We start from the raw sequence: 10,165 nt of genomic DNA on the forward strand, positions 1-10,165 counted from the left end.
GAATTCTGTTACCATTCAAAATTGTCCTAACGGCTTGATTGTGTGTTAGTTTTACATTGCCTATGACTACTGAAAGCAGCAGTACTTGACAGTTTGTGTTCAGGAATTGGACCTGTCTGGAATTTGGATGCTGTCAGCAAATGAAGTCGCATCAGGTTCTTTCCTTTTTTCTTGTATCAGTGCATTGGATATATGGAAATCAGGTATGTTCCAAGGATTATATTTTTTGGTATTTGTAAAAGGCTCTGACAGTTAAAAACCATCAAAACACTACAAATGTCTTTACTTTTAGCAGCTCAGGGCTTTGTTGCAGCTACTGTATCTTGTACCTGATGAATTCACGAGCCAAGCTATGGCAATGAGACAGACGATAAATACCCTTCCTGCTTTTTCTCAAGAAGAAATTGTTCCCTGCATTAAGTGGAGATAAGAGAGATCTGAGGAGGGATCAAGACAATTGAAAAGACAACAAAGAAGTTTCTGTCATTCATCTAAACAAGGTTAAGGCTAAGTGGTGAATGCTTTAGAAAGAAAAGCAGCTGTGCTCCTGAACTTGTTGGGTAAAATGATCTTGTCTGATTTTTTAAAATGATTTGTCTGATTTTTCTTCTCACTTTTTTTTTTCCTAGTGGGAATATTTATTTCCTTGATTATTATTTAAACTCCGTAATTATTGTTGTAAATGATAATTGTAGAAGTAATAATTTTGGATGTATCAATTACAATTACTACAGGTAATTGTAAAAGACCTAGTAAGTTATTCACTTTTTTATTAACTAAAAACAATAATCTTTAGCATCAGAGGCCAAATCAAATAAGTTATGAAAAATAATAAATGAGTATAGGGTAAAAGCATGCTTTTAGTAATAAAAATTTTCTTTTTACAAGGTGAAAATTTTAATTTACTTTTTGATGACAGAATTTATTTGAACTTTAGCAGCAGAAAAAAACACTTAAAAGTTTTTAAGTTGTGTAGTACTTTGAGTCTAAAATTTCTCTTAGAATTAAAATATATCAAGTGGCAGTCTCTGACCTATATATTGAAAAGTTCAGTTAATCACACTTACCTGTATTTATATAATAAAATGTCTGTTACACTTATAGACAGTTAATTGCTGTTATCAGAAAACTGTTTAAAGACTGAGGTTTTGATTAAGGTCTGTGTCTGAATGCTTACTTACACTACTTCTAATAAAGTTGCAAGGCAAAAATATATAAAAGCCTGATGTTTCATCTGAAAAATTTTATCTTCCCCTGATAACTTGCAATCTTACATGCATAAAATAAAAAATTATAGACATATAAGTATTTTGGACATAATCAGCTTTTAGTCTCAAGAGATTCAGCACTTAGAATGTGAGTTAAAATTATAATCCCAGAGCATTTCCCAGGATATCTTCTCAAGTGAGATATCCTCTGGTCTATCTGGAAATATTAATTTTGATTATTATGCTGTGGAGAAAGAAAAAAGTGATGGATCTTCCCATTTAAATGCAGGATCAAGTTCTGACTGGCTGAACGGTGTAAGCCAAGAAAACAGGTTGAAGAGGAAGGAAAGCTGCAGTAACTTTTGGTACCACAGTGAAGAGCCTGAGCAGTGTCTGAGAGGAGAAGCCCAGTTGCTGTCATGAGCCACATTGTAAGAAAAACAACCTCAAGCAGGCACTAACTAATTTCTTTCACAAAAAGAATTCTATATTCTCTCTTGTTTTGTGGTCATTTTCAGCTTATGCAATCTTTAGTTTCTTGGTTGTGTTTATGATGCAAAGAACCACACAGTGTTTGTTTTAGTGGCTTTTATTTTGCTGAAGTGAAGTCTAGTTACCCTAAATTTGTTGCACTGCAAGATTGGAGAAGCCTAAATCTCTCTGTTTAGGTGTTTGTAAGCATCCAAGTACCTGTGCATTTTGTAAGGTCTTAAATAGATAAACAATTTCAGAAAGACAGATAGGAAATTCTCTTAGGGAAACCTAAAAATTCCTGACCAACAGGTCTCAAGAGACTAACATAATGACAGTTGGTGGTAGTATGTGTTCCCACATTTTTTATGCAGGAGTAATGACTGTGACCTCTTGTAGCCATTTTTCAGGGAAGTAAAATGTGATCTTATTAATCTTTGTTATCAGAGGCCAGGACTTACATTCATTTTTTCAATTTCTTTTGAAAAGAGGAAGTCAGATTTTTATTTTTAAATTGCTTTTGTGTTCATTGTAAGTTGCAGAATTCCTTGACATCAAAAAATGCCATCTCATCTAACTGATGCCTGTTTCCCAGGCAATATTAAGCCACTTTAATGATGCTGAGAATCTCATGTGAAATTGCTACTCTCCCAAACAAATCCAAGGATAAAATGACATGTTTATGCTATTGTAATGGTAGGATTATACTGCAATTAACTTTAAGACAATAATAACAAGTTGCTTGTAGTTTATGTTTTATATTAAAACCAAACAACAAAGTAGTCATTAACTTGAAGTTACAGACACTGAGATATCCCAGTAAATTATGTGAAACACAGAATGCAAAAGATGAAAGTCACAACTAGAGGCTAATTTTATTCACCCTTGTTAAAGGTGTTAATTCTGTTAGGGAAGGACTTCACCTATCACTTATTTTCTTTATGCTTCTTTTCCCTTTCTCCTCCTTACTATCTTTCTACATTTTCCTCTCATTAGTATTACAGTGTTCTCTGAGTTGATATATGATTCAGCATTCTGCTGAATCACAGACATGGCCATATAAAACATTTTACTGCGAGTGGAATGAAAAGAACAGCTGCTCTGATACCACCTCTCTTTTTCTGAAGCTGTTGTCACCGAGGCTCACTAGGTGTCAGCAGAGTAGTCCAGAAAAAGAAGCCTTTTTTTCCCCTGAGAATTAATAAAGGAACTTGCAGGTAACAGTTAAAAGTTCATGCATGTAGCAGATATCTTAAAGCATATTAGGTGGTTGTTTTGGTTCACGTTAACCTTACCTAGAAAACCAGTGTTATTGTGCTTCCTATGCCATCAGCTCTGTTTTTATTTCATTGTCAAGCTGCTCTTCATATGTACAAAGTCTCATTGTGTATCTGGGGAACAGTGACTACGTGCTGCATTTTCAGGCAGTAAAAGAGAAAGACTGTAAGCTAGAAAAATGATCGCTCAGTGAACTTTTCAAAATACCCAATCTGCTCAGACATGCAGTCTGCAGACTCTCATTAATATCTTTCTCTTCCATTTCCTGTGTGCTACCCTGTTCTGTTGTTTATTCTGAAGGCATGCAGAAATTCTGCCTTTTAAAATTATTATTTTTATTCTTTATTCTACTAATTGATAAAAATTTATGCATTTTCTCTGGCTTTCAGCTAGGTCTGACACAGAAGATAACATCTGCTTTCACACTCAAGGGAGTTATGCTTGCCAGCCATTCAGATGTCATCTTCCACTGGCACACTTCATTCTGGCTAATGCTGGGCTCAACAGTGGATGTTTATTTTATTTTTTGACAAACCCTAGCTGATAGATCAGCTTCTCAGAATCTTGTTTTCCTTTCCCACTGCCTTTTAAACATTTTGGCTTACTCTTAACAGTGGTTTGCAAAGGTTTGCCTTGCCTCTCAAACAGTGGGGAACCAAACAGCTCAGAAAAGCCTTTTTATAATCAAAAATTAGCTCTACCTGGAACTTCTCTAACACTACCCATAGTTTGCTCCTGGGGAACAAGCAGCTTCTACTACATGATATGCAATAAAATGTAACTGACAGAATCCACACACAGGGTGCATTATTTTATAAAATTCAATATATACACATTTATACAGATATGAAATATAAGTTTCTAAAATCCTTGGTGTGTGATGCTCCCTTGAATAGCTTTTTTTCTTTATTTTTCACAATGAATGCTTGGTATCCACGTGGAAACAATTGTTAAGTGACTTAGGCAACTGTCTGTGGAAAGTGATGCTTATTCTGTATTTATTTATGGATCTGATTCAGCCTCTAAGCAGGAAAGCATAGGTATTGGCTTATTGAGGAGGCTGAAAAGTTCATCCTCTGTGTCTGATGAAATTTGTTGAGTTAGAAATGAGCGATGCTACAAGGCAAGAAATCATGACCTCTGAGGCTCAAGCAAGACTTTCAATAAAAATGAGTAGGCCAAATATAAGGCTATGCAGTATTAAATGTGTGAAATATTTAGCTACTGAAAATTTTCATGAGGACGCATCCTCTAAAGAAGTAAAACACTGAACATAATTATTCTTACCTTTATATGTTTCCTTTAATTTACGGCTTTAAAGATAGTGCTCAACAAGCACTATCTTTAAACTGCAGCATTTAACTTCTGTGTTGGGGGAAGAGCCCTGTGGATCTTAGCTATGGATCACATAGACTTTTGTTAGTGAACTAAGGTACACAGGACAGAGAACAAGTGTCTTTTGTCTTTGCCATAGCTCGAACATTTGTCCAGAGACAAAAGAAACCCAAGACCTCAAAATTATTTCGATGGTAATTTGTAAAGAAGCAGTATGAGTTTTCTATTTGTTTCTATAATGATTTAAACATTTTTTTATTTTCTTAACTTGAGAAAAAAAGGCTTATTATTTCTTTAAACAAAAATAATATCCGTGCTAAAAACCACTGACATAGTATAAAAATTAGCGAATGTAATTTTTCAGAATGTAAAAAATGCTGTGAGCATCACTGTCAACAGAGCAAGAGAGGGATCTTCTGTATCTTAAACTGTGAATGAATAAGTGTATGTGAAAAAGCTGTCACAATTCTTATAAAATTATGTGCATAACAATACAGGAATAATAGTAGTAATAATAATAACAATAACAATATTAAATAATCTTCCACCTGTATGTTTTTAAAGAATCTTATTTAAGTATCCTGAAAGGCACCATAACCATCCTTACTTGCTTTTTTAGAAGCTTGTGCTAAGAAGAGGTATATTTTCATGCTACGCTAGCTTTTGATAAAGTTAATTTTTTTTCTCAGATTGGGCATCAGTATATGGCCCCTCCCTGCTTTAAACTTAATGAGTAAGATCAAGTAGCTTCTTGTTGCCTGTTACATTCTGAGTGGATCCTGCACAGTATGTAAATCAATACAATAAATACTATCAGGATCCTTCAAATTATTCTCCATGAGATTTTAATGAGTTGTGCTAGGGATAGACATCACTAACAGTCTTGTTCATAAATGTTTCAAGCCGTGTATATGTAGTACAATGCTTCTTGCAGTCTATAGTAGGGTTTGGCTGTATTAGTTAGATTTCAAATCATGCTAACACTGGTTATTTTATAACAAAGGGGTTATTTTAAATTCAGCATTGATGCAAGTGCCCTGAATAATGGCACTGACAGTGCAATTGTTTTCTCTTTCCAGAGCTAGCTTTGAAACACCAAATGCTCATATGGAACACCATATGAGATACTTTCTAATATTGTAAGAAATGTTCTAGGGCTTGTTGTAGAAGTCTGAAATCGGTTTTGCTGGCAAATGGAAAAAAAACACCTAACAGCTTGCAGGTGTATCATGGTAGCTCTGTGAAGTCTATTTGACTGGCCACATATAGAAACTCTGTGGTGTCAGAGTTAATGTCATTAATTATAGAGAAGGTGCAGGAGGTCCCAAGCGAGAGAAGAGCTGCCACTGAGATTGGGCATACCAAGCTAGGGAATATTCTGGGGACAGGCAGGTTCAGTTCATTGCCACATGCATTCTGTGAAGCAGTCCGTCTAGATTCAGGAATATGATGAGCAGAGGGACATCCTATAAAAAATGTGCTCTGTTTTTGTTTCTTTTTTTAGGTGACAAGCTTTCCCTCATCTTTCAGAGATTTTGTGCTCTCATAGGTACCCTGTAATGGTTTCATGAGTGTAACTTTGTAGCAGGTAGGTTTTGAAAGAAAGAAGGAAAAATCTCAAAGCAGATAAACAAACTGCAATCAAGTCGTAAAGTTTTGACTTGTTTTAAATAACCTTGATTTCTTTAACTGGTTCACCTGTAATTTTGTATGCAAAAATATGTCTTAAATGCTGCATATTCTGGCTTCCTGAGCTCTTCAAATTGATTTTGGTGCTATAGCTAGTCATAATGGAAAAATTCAATAGTAGAATAAAATCTTGGGATTTGAGTTCCAGATATACCTCTGGTAATAAAACCATTTATTGAGGGAATTTAAGAGCAATGGCTCATGACTCCTATTTTTTGCAATATTTTGTAAGGGTCCTGAATAAAAAAGAATGAAAAGTTTTGTAAAAAATAAACTAGATCATTAGTGCAGAAGTGTCTTAACATTGCATATTGCTTCATTGGCATAATAAAAGTTATTGACATAATTTTTATAGACACTCTCCTCAGCCAAAAATGAAAACAAAACAAAAGAAGTCAGAAAAATCATACATACATTTGAGTACAGGAGAACTTTCTGGAGAGAAAAAAATCAAAACTTGTTTGCACTGAAGACACTGGCTTAAAAGGTTTTATTTTAAAACTATTGGTTTTAAAAAACCTTTGGGTTGTTATTTTGCATATTATGCATGTTATTTGCATTTTGTTTAGTATCCTGAGTTGGAAGAGTTCTACAAGGGTCGTTGAAGTCCAACCCCTGGCCCACAGAACATCTCAAGAGCCACACCATGTCTTAAGAGAATTGTCCAAACACTTCTTGAGCTCTGTCCTGCTTGAAGCTGTGAACATTTCCTTAGGGAGCCCACTTCAGTGCCCAACCACCCTCTGGATGAAGAAGCTTTTCCTAACATCCAGCCTAAATCTCTCCTGACACAACTTCAGGCTATTCCCTCAGGTCCTGTCACTGGTCACCGCAGAGAAGGGATCAGTGCCTGCCCCTCCTCTCCTCCTGACTGAGGTCTTCCTGCAGTCTCCTCTTCTCCAGCCTGAACTGCTCAAGTGACCTCAGCTGCCCCTTATGCAGCTTCTCCTCAATGCTCTTCACCATCTCTGTTGCTCTCTAAGAGCTTGAAGTCTTTTTTATACTGTGGCACCCAGAAATGCCCCCGGCACTCGAGGTGAGGCTGCCCCAGCTCAGAGCAGAGCAGGACAATCCCCTCCCTTGCCTGGCTGTGATGCTGTGCCTGATGCCCCAGGACAGAGCTGGCTCTCCTGGCTGCCAGGGCACTGCTGATTTGTGTTCAACTTGTCACTGACCAGAACCCCCAGGTTCCTTTCCACAGCACTGCTCTCCAGCATCTCATTCCCAGTCTGTGCACACACCCAGGGTTGCCCTGTTTCAGGTGCAGAACCCAGCATTTTCCCTTGCTGCCCTTCATACATCTGCTGCTTGCCCATCTCTAATTTGTTTGGGTTTCTCTGTGGGGCCTCTCTGCCTTTGAGGAAGTCAATAACTGCTCTGAGCTTAGTATCATTGGCAAACTTAATATTCCTTTGAGAATGAATGTTTTAAACCAAAGTGTCAGGGTTCTATGTTTCTGTCATTTCCCTCTCTTTAGTGATAAAATCATTCAGAATTTCTCTGTTACTATATTTTTTGTCACACTCTTGTAATGCAAGAGAGTGACAAAAAATATATAACAGAAACAGAGAAATTCTGAATGGTTTTATGACTGCTGTGTAAAAAGAAAAAGGGACAACCCCCTTGATATAACCTCTCTTGAATGTGTTCTTATGGGCACATGCTGAAGTGTTTATAAAAATGAAAGTACTTAATTTTGATGTTGTTTTGATGCTTGAATTTCAGTTTTCATGCTTGAAAAAGAATAATTTTTACAATGAGACTGTATGGAAGCTTGCATCTTGTATTTTCTGGGGATACATGAAAACAAGTCCAGCCTCTATCTTGGGTAGTCTCTAATCAAGCGATATGTACTTGAATAAATAAAAAAATACATGGTTTTCAAATCAGTATACTACAGCTTAGCTTCAGCTTATCTTTGAGAGGCATATAATGCTACTGTACTGACAGATAGGAATTTTATAGACACTGGCACTTTGACTATAGAAAACTTGCAAGACAGAATTATTCTTTTACTATTTTTAATGAAAATTAAAAGCAGAATTAAGAAATGTAATGCAGCTAGTGCAGTACTTAAAATGATTATATCTGGAATGGACACAAGCTAGGAGCTTTATTCAGCCATAAAATGCTGAATATTATACGCTAAATACTACAAATAACAGCAGGAAATTTGTATTTTATTAAAAGAAGATGTATGGGCTCCTTAAGAAGCACTGCATAAGATGATAGCACGTTGTAAGGGAGTACAGAAATTGAATACAGTGGACCACACAAGACAAGAGGAATGTTTAAGAGAAAGTGTCTATTTGAGTGTCTGCAAGCTACTCAGCAAGTGTTAAGCTTGATAGAAGATCTTGGAATTACATTGACTGAGAAAGCAATATAGTAATTAAACACGTTTCTTTCCAGCTGGTTCCACTTATAAGGGCAACATAAGTCATAGCTGATAGTGAAATTTATTTGATACTTTGTGCAGATTACAACTTTTGCAATTGGGGATATCTTGGCCAAATTTTTACTGTTGAAATATAGTTGTGGTTTACAAATGTTGTGCAGGGTTGTCAGGGCTATTGTTAGCATTTGCAGATAATTTAGTCTTCAGGTTTCCTTTGACTTTTCCATTATGCTGACTGGAGACTCTTTATCCACAATATAAATAGTTTCTTGTGACTCCTTGGGGATTGGGGAGTAAAGCTAAGATTAGCATATGGAAGAGGTTGGGGACAACATAAGGAAATGCCAGGTTATGGTTAAAAGCATGTAATTATAGAGGAAGAAGGAAGAGATACAAGCTGATTGGGGAACATGAAAGTTTAAGGCTTGAAAACTGGAAAGACAACTAACCCATGAGGTAGGGGAAGAAATGAGGTAACAAAATCAGCACAGAAGCCTAGAAAAAAGAGTAGCCTTTTGCAACTGTAGGGTGCTTTTGCACGGCATGACTTTGCTCCCGTGAGTCCTGTATCTTGATATGAATTTATTGGAAGAAGAGTGGAAGTGAAACTTAGCATTTATAAGTGTATTCCCCCATATGTTGGCATTACTGTGGAATTCCCTGAAGATAATTTCTAGGCAGTTAATTACCCTGAAGTATTTGCTGCTGTTCTGTACTCTCAACTGGGAGCCAGTAATGAGCTCTGTGCCTCTTTATTTCTTTCAGAAAACCCATCCCTGGCCAGTTTCCCAATCTGTTATCAGTGTTAAGCTCTGTAGTGTTAAGCTTTCTAAAAAAAGTAATAGTTTTAAACATTTTTATACAAACAATATATTTATTCTTTCAGTCAGAACTGAACTGTTTCTTGTTTTTATTTTTCTTTTTCTTCTAGAATATCTTTTGCTGAAGTAATAAAACCCATGGCAGTGAAATGACCAAATGCTGGCATTTGAAATGTTTCTGTGGATTTCATTTTGTTCCTGTTGTTTCTATGGAATAGTCACTGTTGCTATGTATTTTTTCTCTTTGTGTTTGCCAGAACATGACTAGCTGGGTCAACATGCTCATGGTTTTAGTGGGGAGCAACATAATTGCTGCTTGATTAGAGGAGGTGTTTTAGAAAGAAATTTCTGAGACAGAAAAATCCCTATAATATTTAAATTTCCCTAGCAATGGCATAATCACGAGTAATTAGCTAAACAAGCCATGGTTAATTGTGATCAGGTAGCAACCTTTATACTGGCAAAAAAAGGCCAATGAAAAAATGAATGGAAGTAAATCTAAACAATATTTGATATGGTGGTATCCTGAACCTTGCTGCTAAGTGTGCGCTTGTGCATATCAATCTAAAGTCTCTAGTGCAATGGAGCAGTGATCCTTTAATTATTTTAATCGATATTATACAGTCAGACAGGTTAAGTAGCTTCCTGCTGTAGCTCACTAAACTTGATGAAAAGAACTGCCTTTCAGTCTGTGTTCTCACGGGTGCACTCAGATGGATGCACTTTCACCTAAAAGGCATGCAGATGCCTGACAGCAAGCTTTTGGGAAGTGTTTTGAGTAATGAAAATTTTAACAGTTAATGGGCTGTTTTTCAAAGATGTGAGAGAAATTGAAATGAAGAATGCAACGCCAGCGAAAACTGGCATGTTATGTCTTCTTGTCCCACTTTCTGTGTTATATTTGACTACTGCATTTTGGCCACATGTGTTGCCTTTTATTTTTCTGAGGAATGTTGAATGTAATT

Source organism: Zonotrichia leucophrys, chromosome 2 (genome assembly GCF_028769735.1).
Source record: "Zonotrichia leucophrys gambelii isolate GWCS_2022_RI chromosome 2, RI_Zleu_2.0, whole genome shotgun sequence".
NCBI lineage: Eukaryota > Metazoa > Chordata > Aves > Passeriformes > Passerellidae > Zonotrichia > Zonotrichia leucophrys.